Genomic DNA, 11,312 nt, shown 5'->3' with positions numbered 1-11,312 from the left:
AGGTATGGTGGGGGTAAATTTCATCCACGATCTGGCACCTGGCGGGGGACGATTCCCCTCGTGCGGCATCGTTGCGGCGTTTCAGGTCTGTGAGCTCTGCTTAATGCGTCTAAATTCGCGAGAGGAAAATACGCACTCGTCCGTAACAGGAAAACTAACATGCGGGATATATACAATTTATTTTAAATGTCCAGTAAATGGCCCCGTAGCTCATTAGGAGCAATTTGGACTAAAACACGAGATATCGCTGGTTCTGTTCTCGACGCGTGCACTTTTTATTAATTTTTATCAAATTGACCTTACCCACGCATTTATATAAAGTCACACGCGTTCGACTAGCAATATCGTAATTCGTCTAAATTCGTTTAAACGAATCAGAAAACAGGAATAACCAGCATTCTAAAATTTTACTTCGCCTCAATCCGTATAATTTCTTTCTTTTTTCTAGGGTAAAAAAATTAAGGTGATTCCCGGTATATGCGTCGAAGGGTAAATAGAGATGTGTTAACTGGGTTACTGTGATAAGAAAAATGTTTCAATAAAAAACAAATTAGTCATGAACTATTCTTATTTTAGAATGATGGTTTTAGCTCTTATTATTTGTAAGAAAAAGGTCGTTTTCTTTAGTTATTATCTTGATGTATTATTTTTAAAGAAACTGAGAAGATTTTAGGAAACGGCATTTCGTAATTGTGGCATCTAGTCTTTGCATTTCAATTTTTCCTACATAAAGCACCTTTTGTTGAATTTTTTTCAGGAATGAAAAAATATATTGTATTTTCCTGAATTATCCGCTGTTGTTTCAAAAATTTAAACTTTGGTCACTTTTATTACAATATCGTAAAATTAAGATTTGAGTAGTTTGAAACTATGTGTAACATTTTTTACACGTATCTCTTATCCTTAAGAATGTAAATCTGTAATCTTCAAAAAACTAACACCAAAGCCTGAACTAAAAAGTGCTCATAGAAAAAACTCAAAAAGATATTTTACTCTATACGAGATATAATAATGTGATTAATATCTGATTAATAATAAATATAATTTTTAACGCTGTGAACACTTTTTTGTAAATCTCCTCACGGAATGGCACGTTTTGTTCGCTACGATGCTATCTTCCTGAAACGTTTCTGATTGCTCAACGCCTCACTCTGGTTATTCCGGAGGTTTGCAGCATAGCTTCTGTTGTAATCGGGAAGCGCGCCAAATTTCAAAAAATGATTTTGTTTTCGGTTTATTTCAGGTTATGTTTACTTACTTGACATTATGTTACTCTGCCAAATGCTGAGCGTGAAAAATGACCTTTAGTTGAATGAAGTCAAATTAACATTTAAATTTACATTTTATTATTAAAAAAATATTTTATTTATATTAGTCAGCATCTCAATTTAAACCCTAATTAATTAATAGATAATCTGACCCAATTTTGGATTCAATTCCAAATTTCAGAAAAAGAGAACATGTTTTTGAATTGCTTTTCCAGTAGCCGAACTACTTCCACAACTTTAAAAAGCAGCAAAAAAAGTAATTAACAGCACTTGTTTGATCAAAATAGGCATATAAATTTTAAGAGATCGTGTCAGGGTCCTAAAAAGTTTCATTTTTTCATGTTTTCCAAAAATCAGGGATAATTTTTACATCAAAACTTAGAGACAATTTGTAATAGACGTATATCTGCAATTTAAATAAGTTGACTTCACTTTTTCGTTTCTGAAATAAGATGCATAAAAGTATTTCCTTACGTTTAAGTTTTAAACATGCATTTTAGAATACCATGTAGTTAATAGTCTATAATAGATGTGACTAACCTGATGATACGAAAAATACTTAAACAATATCATTCCAGATATGAAAAAGTGATAGGTGATTCATTGAAACTGCAGATATCTTTCATCATCTGCACGGCATAAAAGAAACAATTCTCAAAAACAAAGCTTTTTTGACCCCCCTAACAATACATGTCCTACTTGAGATAGATGTCTTAGTCTGGGGTCGCCTTCCACAGCTTTTTCCGCAATCTCCACATCATTATCAACATAACTTTTCGGATTTGTATTACTCAGAATTTGGGTGACTTTTCCTGAAGACATAAAGAAATAGGAGTATGCAGAATTGTTGCGGACCAGTCATGTTTGCAGGTTGATTCATACAACGGCAATCAACCTGACACCGAGTGGTCAAAACCAAGAGTTTATTGTTCATTCTACACTAAATGCTCTATTTCTTGCTGCATTTTGAAGCTTTGTTTTCGAAATTCTCGGAATAAAATTGTTCTATTCCTGAAAATATTTGAGTTCTCAATTTCATTTTTTGTGCAACATATAAAGAAACGTATTGACAAAACTGGCAATATTAAGAATATGATTTTGATCTAAAAGGAAATTGCTTAAATAAATTCACTATTGATTAGAATTATTGCAAATATATTTCATTATTTTTTTATATGTTTATTGATTATACGAAATATTCTCATATTTTAAAAATCTGTAAAGAACTTATGATAGTACATTGCGCGACTATTATAAACAGACATCCTTTTTTCAATGAGCACAATGTTTTTGTAACGAATCGTAGGTGAGGTAACTCTGATTCGTTACAAAAACATGGCGCGAGTTTCAACAAGCAGTCAGTTCACAGGAGTTACGAACGATACTTTTCAGAACAAAATTATAATTGACGTGTTTTCATGCCTCCATAACAAGCACAAAATCACATTTTGAGCACGTTACACTTCTCGTTGAAAAAGTCTATTCAGCAATCGCCTGTGAATTTCTCTTTCTGTCGTTTTCAACCACGGTATCTCTCAAGCGTTACGAAAATACGGAGACACGCACAAATCGAGCTCTTTTTGAAATCTAAGTTCAAGCTGTGCCTACTGAACCCTCATTTGTAACTTACCCAGCTCACCGCTAGACACCGCTCATAACGCGTATCTTACCGTTTGTATATGGAGGCATGAAATCACGCCTCTTTTATAATTGCGTTCTGAAAAGTTATATATTACTTTTTAACTCACCAAGTTTGATGGACAACCAATTGACACAATCAAAAAGTGAGGTTTGAGATGCAAACATTTGTTTGAAAGATGCCTTCTAATGAAAAAATACAGATATCCGATTCTATAAATAATGATTTTATGTAATTTTTCCCGTAGAATTGAATGGAGATCTTGGTTTTTTCGTAACTTCAATTTTTTAACAAATTATCTAAATGTCCGCGAGAAAGACTTCGCTGATTGAAATCCGACACAGGCAGGCTTGGAAATTTTCCTTCTTTTTTTGAACAAATAATCACATGTACATTTGTATTAATTCTAGCCGAAAGCAAGATGATTTGAACAATTTTCTTTCAGGTGAAAAATAATATTCTATAAATTAACAATTTTGTCACTGTTATTGTTTATATATTGTTGGACACAAAATTAAATCAAAACATTGTAAGTTTAAAGAGCTAAAAACTATTATTCTGATAGCTTCTGAAAAGGAAACTTCAAAATCCATTAAGAAATATAGCTTGAATAGTATTATAGAGAGTAAATTCCTTATTTTAAATATTGTGTGACAGCACGTTTACATAACGAAAACTGACATTTAATTCACAAACTCGCTTGTGAATTAACAGTATTGAATGCTTTGTAAATATTAGATTGCTCTGTACTAAAGAAGGCTACGATTGTGGTGTATGTATACATGGTGATTCTTTGATCTGGAGACATCGAAATACCTCATGAATTACGCATTTGTCGCAATTCATGTACTGAATATAAAACATTTTATTTTTAAGGGGCAAAATTACTCCATAAAAATGTATCCCATCCCATGAGGGGCGGGAGGAAGTCACTCTAAAATTTCGAATGGAAACGTATATTTTTCATTGCAGATTTAAATCTAAGCTTAGAAGTGCGACAGAACATGGGGCTTCAACATGACGGTTCTCCAGCGCATTATTTGACAATAGCGCGTTAAGTACTGATTCGCGAATTCAACGGACACTGGATCCGCCAGATCGCCAAACTTTAGGTCGCCGGATTTCTTTTTGTGGTTGTATTAAAAGAATTGATTGTATCGAGAAGTTCCAACAAATCTGGCAAAAATGAAATAGCGAATCAGGACTGCTTGTAACCAAATACCAGCAGAAATACTCGGCAGTTTTGTGCAAACTTTCGAAGCGCGGATTAACAAGTGCATCGAAGTGGGAGGACACCATTTTGAGCACGTAATGTAAAATGCTCATCGAAAACCAGTTCCTCGATTGTGAAAGGCAATGGAGTTAACCGAAAGAAGCTCCCCAAAGGGAACAGACAACTACTCTTACGTCATGGGTAGCGCTTAATTTAGTTCATTTATTGACTGCTTACATACATACTTGCATTAAAAATGAGAAGTTTGTGTTTTAAACATCAAATTAAGCTTTCTCGTTTTTCTACTTTACTTTAACCACTTTCACAGGTGGGTGTAAGGCTCGTTGAAAATTAAATATACTACAATATAATAGCTCTTCTGAAGACAATCAACAGACCCTTTTTATTGTTTGTTTGAAAGCACGTTTCGACAACATTCAACAATGTTAATTTTCGCGAATTTGGATCGAAAACATCTTGGAAAAGATTTTTATTTTATTTTTTTTGAGACACTGAATTTGCAAAGAATATACAGTCGACGCTACTTACCTTGCCGCTATTTACCTTGCCGCTTCCCCTAACTCTCGGTCGAGCTCTTCTCCAACCACAACCGCGACGGCTCGGCATCCGAGAATTTTTCCGCTCGCTATTTACATTTCTGTCAATGGTTTAGGTCTTTTAAGGAAATTTTAAAGTGCAAAAAGTCATGGTATGCTTTGTTAATGAGGCTTATAAAAGAATTTCGAAATCATAATATTTATGTCTTGTGATAATTTCCTTGTCACGTGAGATGACCTCATGTATGGCAAATTTAATCAAAGGTTCATCAATAATTCGTAAAGGCTAAACTATTTTTCAGTTTATTCCGCGAGAGAACGATATGCTCACATTTTTTGGAAACAAATGTGAGATAATTACTTCCACAATATGTATTCTGACAATCGAACATTCACTGTTTGTAAACAATGATCCGCGCACGGCTTCAAGCACCACGCATCAAGATTAGACTCGAGAGTGGGGAAACATCGTTTCCATCAAAATTACTCCCCAACGGTCCCGTCTGCGGCAAGGTAAATAGCTTCGACTGTATAGGTTGCCATTTGAGATATTAAAGTCGCACCCCTCCCGCGCCACAGAGGGGCGTACATTTTAACAAGTTCGCGTTTCCCCTTCGAAAAGAAAAAGTTTTTATTCAGAACATTTTTTTCGTTACATGCGTATTTCCTGAGATATTTCGATATCTCGGATGGAAGAATCACCTATATAGTATATTAATTAAACTACCCCACATAAATAAGCTTACAATCAGATATTGAGAAACTTTGAACCAATATTGCTGTTTTCTTTAAATTAAATATCATACTTAAAGTATTCAAATGGAAATAATATTTATAATTGCATGGAAATTGTCGTCAACTTTTTTTTTATATTTTAGAATTTAAAATATGATATAAGATATTACGTATTCCCTCCTCGTGTTCCTTCGAATAATCTTTCATATATCTGTAACGAAAACAAGATTTTTATTAGGAACGAAAAGAAAAGTAACAGGGTTCCAAAATAAGGTGGGGATAGTACAAGGCGTGTTTAAAAATAAAACTGAAATTCGTAGACATACTTCCTGTGAGTGGCTTATCGCTTTTCCTGTCCCTGAAGATAATCATGGACGGCATCATCCAATATATCTTTCGTTGCCACCAAATTAGTCAAATCATGAACCTTATCATTTGATGAATTGAAATTGCCAATTCCGGTACAGAAGAGAGTCATCAAAACAGCACATATGAGTGAACATGATCTAGGATAGCACATGATCTTTTGAAGCTGTTTTGGGTCTGTTACCTACGATCGCCACAGATTAGTTGGAATTTTGAAAATGAAAGATCTGTGTTCTGTTGGTGCAAACATCATTTCAAATGTTACCCATCTGTAGTTTTAGGTTAGCATTATTATTAAACAAGTCCACTTTAAAAACTATACATCTCGGTTTATGTGCCACATATACTAAAGAAATGAAACGTAAAAAATACACAAGTAGCTATTTGTAACAGCATTTAGTTACAAAACTGTTTAATTCATACATATGATTAAACTGACGTTTTCTAGATACTAAAATATTTCATGAAGTACTAATTTTTCAATTTTTGTTACAATGATTAAAAATTGAATATTGAATAAGTGATTTTCCAATTATTTATATAATTAGACGATGTTGAGTTAACTCGATAATTCAGTACTCGAATCTACTGAGCTATTCGAAAACTTTGAAAAACTCAAACGGTTTCTAGTTCGAAAAAGTTTCGAGACATTGTGTTAACAAGATTTTTATGAAGTGAGGGAATTTGGGGATGATGATGAAAGAAATGAAAACTAAATGGTTGGCCGAATTTTGTTTAATTTAATACTAAGGGGATTTTTAGCTTTGTGAACAAAAGTTTGTCCTACAAGTTAAAAAATTCTACATTTTTTATTTAAAATTTATTAAAAACTTAAAATTTCTTCGATCCGATCGAGCACATCTCAGCTTCACTCGACCCGTTCCAACTTGGACTTTCGCGGTCTTAGCGTACACTAACCGTCCAATAAGACGACGAACGTGGGAGTTTCACCGTCCGGCAGGACGACGGCGTGAGGGGTCCCCACTATTCTGCGCTGAGAGCGTGTGCAGTGTAGAGCGAACTTATGTGTTAAGTTAAACATTAGGTCATGTGCATTGCAGAGAAGAAAGTGAAGGGGATAGAGGTACGGCGTCTGCCGTCTTTTCATCAGGCTGTGGTCACTCAATGCTTTAGAAGTACAGACCTATAATCGACGGTGGTGCGATCAAACGGGCCTGCAGGTTCTTAAGATAAGATAATAGACGCTTGAGGTTATATCCAGATGATTTGTAGATAATGTAATTTAAAAACTTAATAAATTTAAAAAAAACAAATAAAAATACATAAAGAATTACCGGAATAATTATTTATATATTTCTGCTTGTTTTTCTGTTGCTTTTTTCATAAAAACGTGTTCTAAGGAAAAACGAAAGATGATGAAAGTATGTTTGAAAGCAGTTTTCATTTAAATTTCGTAATCATTTTCGACATTAATTTTCTTATCGGCAGGTTCCTTTCTCAAAATATTACTCTTTTTTTATAGTAATGATACAGAAGGTACCGCTCCCTCTTTTAGTTTTCAGTTGTGTACTACAACTATAATCACCAGGTCGAAAATGATGACAAAAAATTAGATGTCAGCTCTCAAACAGTTCTTAATGGGTTAGTTTTCACATGTGCTGACGTTCGAAAAACAATGAAGGAGTAAGAAAGATAGATCAAACTTTGGCCCCTGAGCGACGTGTAGCGGGGTAAAGTACTACAGAGGCATCTAACGAGCCCGCAAAGCAGGATCAAAGTATGTGTCTTCACGGTTGCCTATATTAGTGACCACAGCCTGCTCGTTGAGCGAGTCGTCATGCCGGAGGTCGTCTTGTTAGACGGCTAGTGTAACAAAATCTTGCTTTTGGGAATTACGTTATACAAGAGAAAAAGGTGACGTGAAATAAGAAAAATATTTTACATGCAGGAAATTAAGAGACGCGGGAGTATTTTCTTACAATTCTTCAAATGTTTTTTCAATGAAAAGACAAAAACATAGTGATTCTTATTATTTTTATAGTTTTTTGTATAGACTTTAGATAAAAGAAATAATAGTACTTAAATTATAGAAAGATCAAACCAGAATGGAAAACAAAAGAAAGTTTAACCGATATTTGTGTAAAGTTTATCCTGTAAAATTAATTTTTGTTGCAGAGAATCTTTCGTCGGAAATCGATGTAAAGTTTATCTTCTGTTTTTTCTGTGAGGTGCATTTAAGAACAGTCAAGTTTGGAGCATAATTTCTTATACAAAGGGCAATGTGAAAAGTTAAAAAAAATGCATGAGTATGAGGAAAACTGTTGTGAACAAATTGCAGTTAAGAGATTTCAGAAATAATAAAAATTGTTGCTTAAAAGTACAAAAATGTACAACTATATTATCTTCAGTTCGAATAAAAGAAGCACAGGCCTGCAAATAATGGGGTCATGTCAGTTGATGGAAATTGGAGGGTCATTTCCAAAGTAATTTTTTACGTAGAATCCGAATCTGGGGTCAGAATTGGCTCATCACGTCAGGATTTTATGATATTTGAGGCTATGTACCCAAAAATGGTGGTTTTGGCTACTTTTGAGGTTATGTACAGAAGACCTACATGTTCGGGGATTTTTTCTTTACTTGTATCATATAGTACTGCTCTTTCTCTTTAATTTAGAGTCGCAGAGTTCAATTACCATTTTTCTTTACCAAGTTACGTCAATTTGAAATTACGAGATATGTTATATTATGTCTTGAGCATTTGCTTGAAATACTTTGATGCAGACATTTTCTACCCTGAACATCCCCAAGTACAAATTTTTAAGAGAAAACACCCAGTAGAAAATTTCTGCCCCAAAGAGTTAAAAGCAAATGCTCAAGACATAATGGGACATATCTTGTAATTTCAAATTGGCGTAACTTGTTAAAGAAAAATAGTAATTTAACTCTGCGACTCTCAGTTTAAAGATAAAGAGTAGTACTATATGATAAAACTAAACAAATAATCCCCAAAAATGTGTTGTTTTCTGTACATACCCTCAAAAGTAGCAAAAAATGCCATTTTTTGGCTACATAACCTCAAATATCTTTAAATCCTGACGTGATGGGCTAATTTTGACCTCGGATTCGGATTCTACGTAAAAAATTACTTCGGAAGTGACCCTCCACTTTCTAATAATAAAACCATGTTGGCCTGTGCTATGAAAGCGATTCAAACTGCAAACAGTAATGGATAGGATTTTAATTATTTTTAATCGCCATGGAAGATTTGATAGTCTTATTTTTTATTAAATCGCGCAATTTTTAGATATTATTTTGTTGAAAAGAAAGTGCCAGAAAGCTGGGGGGATCCTTTTTTTTACTGACAACCGCTCGTGCCTTTCTTCGACCCGTCGTTCTACATCCTTGGGAGGCACCTGACACGTGCTGGGCAGCCAAAAAAAGTTCCGGGCTGCATTCTGGCACCTGCTTTACAACAAGAACAAAAATGTCTAAAAATATCAAAATTTTCACAAAAAATATCCTTATTCGAACTGAAGATAATATAGCTGTAAATTTTTGTGCTGTTAAGAAACAATTTTTATTATTTTTCAAATTTATCACCTGCAATTTATTAACACCAGTTTTCCTCATACCCGTGATTTTTTTTATTTGTCCTATTGCCCCCTGTATAAGAAATAATGCTCTATTATTGCGCTACCATCTTTTTGGCTGAGTTGTTATGCTTTAAAGGCAGATGCCTAACATTTTCTCGCCGATAGCAGGCCTCAGTATCGAAGTAAGCTTTGCTGCTGAATTCGGTTATTTTGCTGCATTGTAGAATTATACCGTCGCAGAATTTACAATGAGAGTTTATACTTATGTACTATCCCAGATCAAGTTTAAGAAAGTTACTATAAAAGATCTGGAAGTTATGACAAAGTTCAGGCAATTTATGATAACTCATTGGTTACTTATTCAAGAAAGAATGAAAATGAATAAAACAGTAAAATTGATTATAACTGTATAATTTAAATATCATTTAGGAAAACGTACCTTTATATTATTTTCATCCTAAAGCATTCTGGTTTTTTCAGAAATGAAAATGAAGGAACTGTGTCACAATGGGTGTTTTAGTGCCTACTAAATTTTATCGAAACATAACTCCGAGGCAGGAATATTAACGATTATGAAACTCACGACATTGATAAAGATTAGGAAGTTGTTTAAAACAAACTTATATATTTTGTATAGTTTTGTATCCCCATGTATGGCCCTCATCCCAGTTTTTATCAAATGTGTGTGTTTTGAGACCCCCTGAATTCGAAAAACAGGCTTTTATGAATGTGTCTATCTGTATGTCTGTCTGTGAACACGATAACTTAAAAAAATCTATTAGATTGTCCTTTGGTACACTCGTTTAGTATGCTAAACTAAAGTTCAAGTTCGTTAGGCAGCCATTTTGGATCAAAATTCAAAAAGTGGGCACATTTTGAAAATTTTTAAAATCACTTTTTTTATAATTAAAAAATTCTCTGTACTGTTGTTCATAGCATTCAAAAAGTTGAACAATTTATCCTACTGACTTCTTTCAAAAAATATAAAAATACCAGAGTTATAGCATTTACAAAGTTCCATAAACACACGAATATGAACATTTTATGCCAAATAACGCACGATTTAAAAAAAAAGTCAAGAGAAGAAAAATATTGCTTCTTAAATGCCCTTCAAGATTATTACAACAACTTTTTGAATTTCCTTGAAAAATCAAAAATTCAAATTTTGACAGCATACAAAATAATAACAAATCCAAAAATTACATTTTTCGGCCAAACTGTGCAAAATACGGTAAAAGATGAATGCACAAAAATTGTGCATAAAAAAAAGGTCTACAAATTTGTCATCACCCACTTTTTGATGGGAGGCGTAGTTTTGGCTTTAATCATGAAAAACGTCATTAACAGTAAAAAAAATGTGCCCGCTGCGTGGGCACATTCTTATCACAACTTTTGTCTTTTAATTTCTTTTCACCTCGTGTGTGGGGTTTCAAAAAATATAAGTTTTTATGTTTTAAAGATATTTTTTCATGATTAAAACTAAAAACAGAACTATCAAAAAATTATTCATGACAAATAAATCATTTTTACATTCTTTTTCGAGAAGGTATTAGATTTGTATAAAATTTGACCCCCTAGTTTTTGTCAAAAGGTCCACGTTTTGAGACCTCCTGAATCCGAAAACAGTTTTAAACGAATGTGTCTATCTGTACGTCTATCTGTCTATCTTTATATCTGTCTGTCTGTGAGAACGATAACTTTTCAAAAAATTAATCTATTAGGTTGGCTTTTGTCACAATACTTTAGTGTCCTAAGGTAAAGGTCAAGTTCGTTAGCCAGCCATTTTAGATAAAAATTCAAAAAGTGAGCGCCTTTAGAATATTTTTGAGATCATTTTTTCCTAATTCAAGAATTCTCTGTACGGTCTTTCATAGTGTTTAAAGAGTCAAAAAATTTATCTAATGACATTTTTTATAAAATTAAAAATTATTAGGGTCTTAGCATTTAGAAAAATCCAAAAAAAAAAAAACACGAAAATGA

The 11,312-nt window shown here is 33.4% G+C and overlaps 1 long non-coding RNA gene across 2 annotated transcripts in view; it reads right to left on the bottom strand.

Annotated features, from left to right (window-relative positions):
* Window positions 1–9,850, bottom strand: part of LOC117175993 — a 15,484-nt gene extending 5,634 nt beyond the window's left edge. The window contains exons 1-4 of one of the 2 annotated variants that reach the window (XR_004467556.1): window positions 9,772–9,850; window positions 5,739–5,962; window positions 5,424–5,623; window positions 1,968–2,080 (exon numbers count right to left, since the gene is read on the bottom strand). This is a non-coding gene — a long non-coding RNA (uncharacterized LOC117175993). The remainder of the gene's footprint in view (window positions 1–1,967; window positions 2,081–5,423; window positions 5,624–5,738; window positions 5,963–9,771) is intronic. The other variant, XR_004467557.1, reaches the window with a different exon arrangement.
* Between the last annotated feature and the right edge of the window lie 1,462 nt (window positions 9,851–11,312).

This window comes from Belonocnema kinseyi, chromosome 1 (genome assembly GCF_010883055.1).
Source record: "Belonocnema kinseyi isolate 2016_QV_RU_SX_M_011 chromosome 1, B_treatae_v1, whole genome shotgun sequence".
NCBI lineage: Eukaryota > Metazoa > Arthropoda > Insecta > Hymenoptera > Cynipidae > Belonocnema > Belonocnema kinseyi.
The sequence above is the reverse complement of the archived record's forward strand: the minus strand, read 5'-3'. Positions and strand labels throughout refer to the sequence as shown.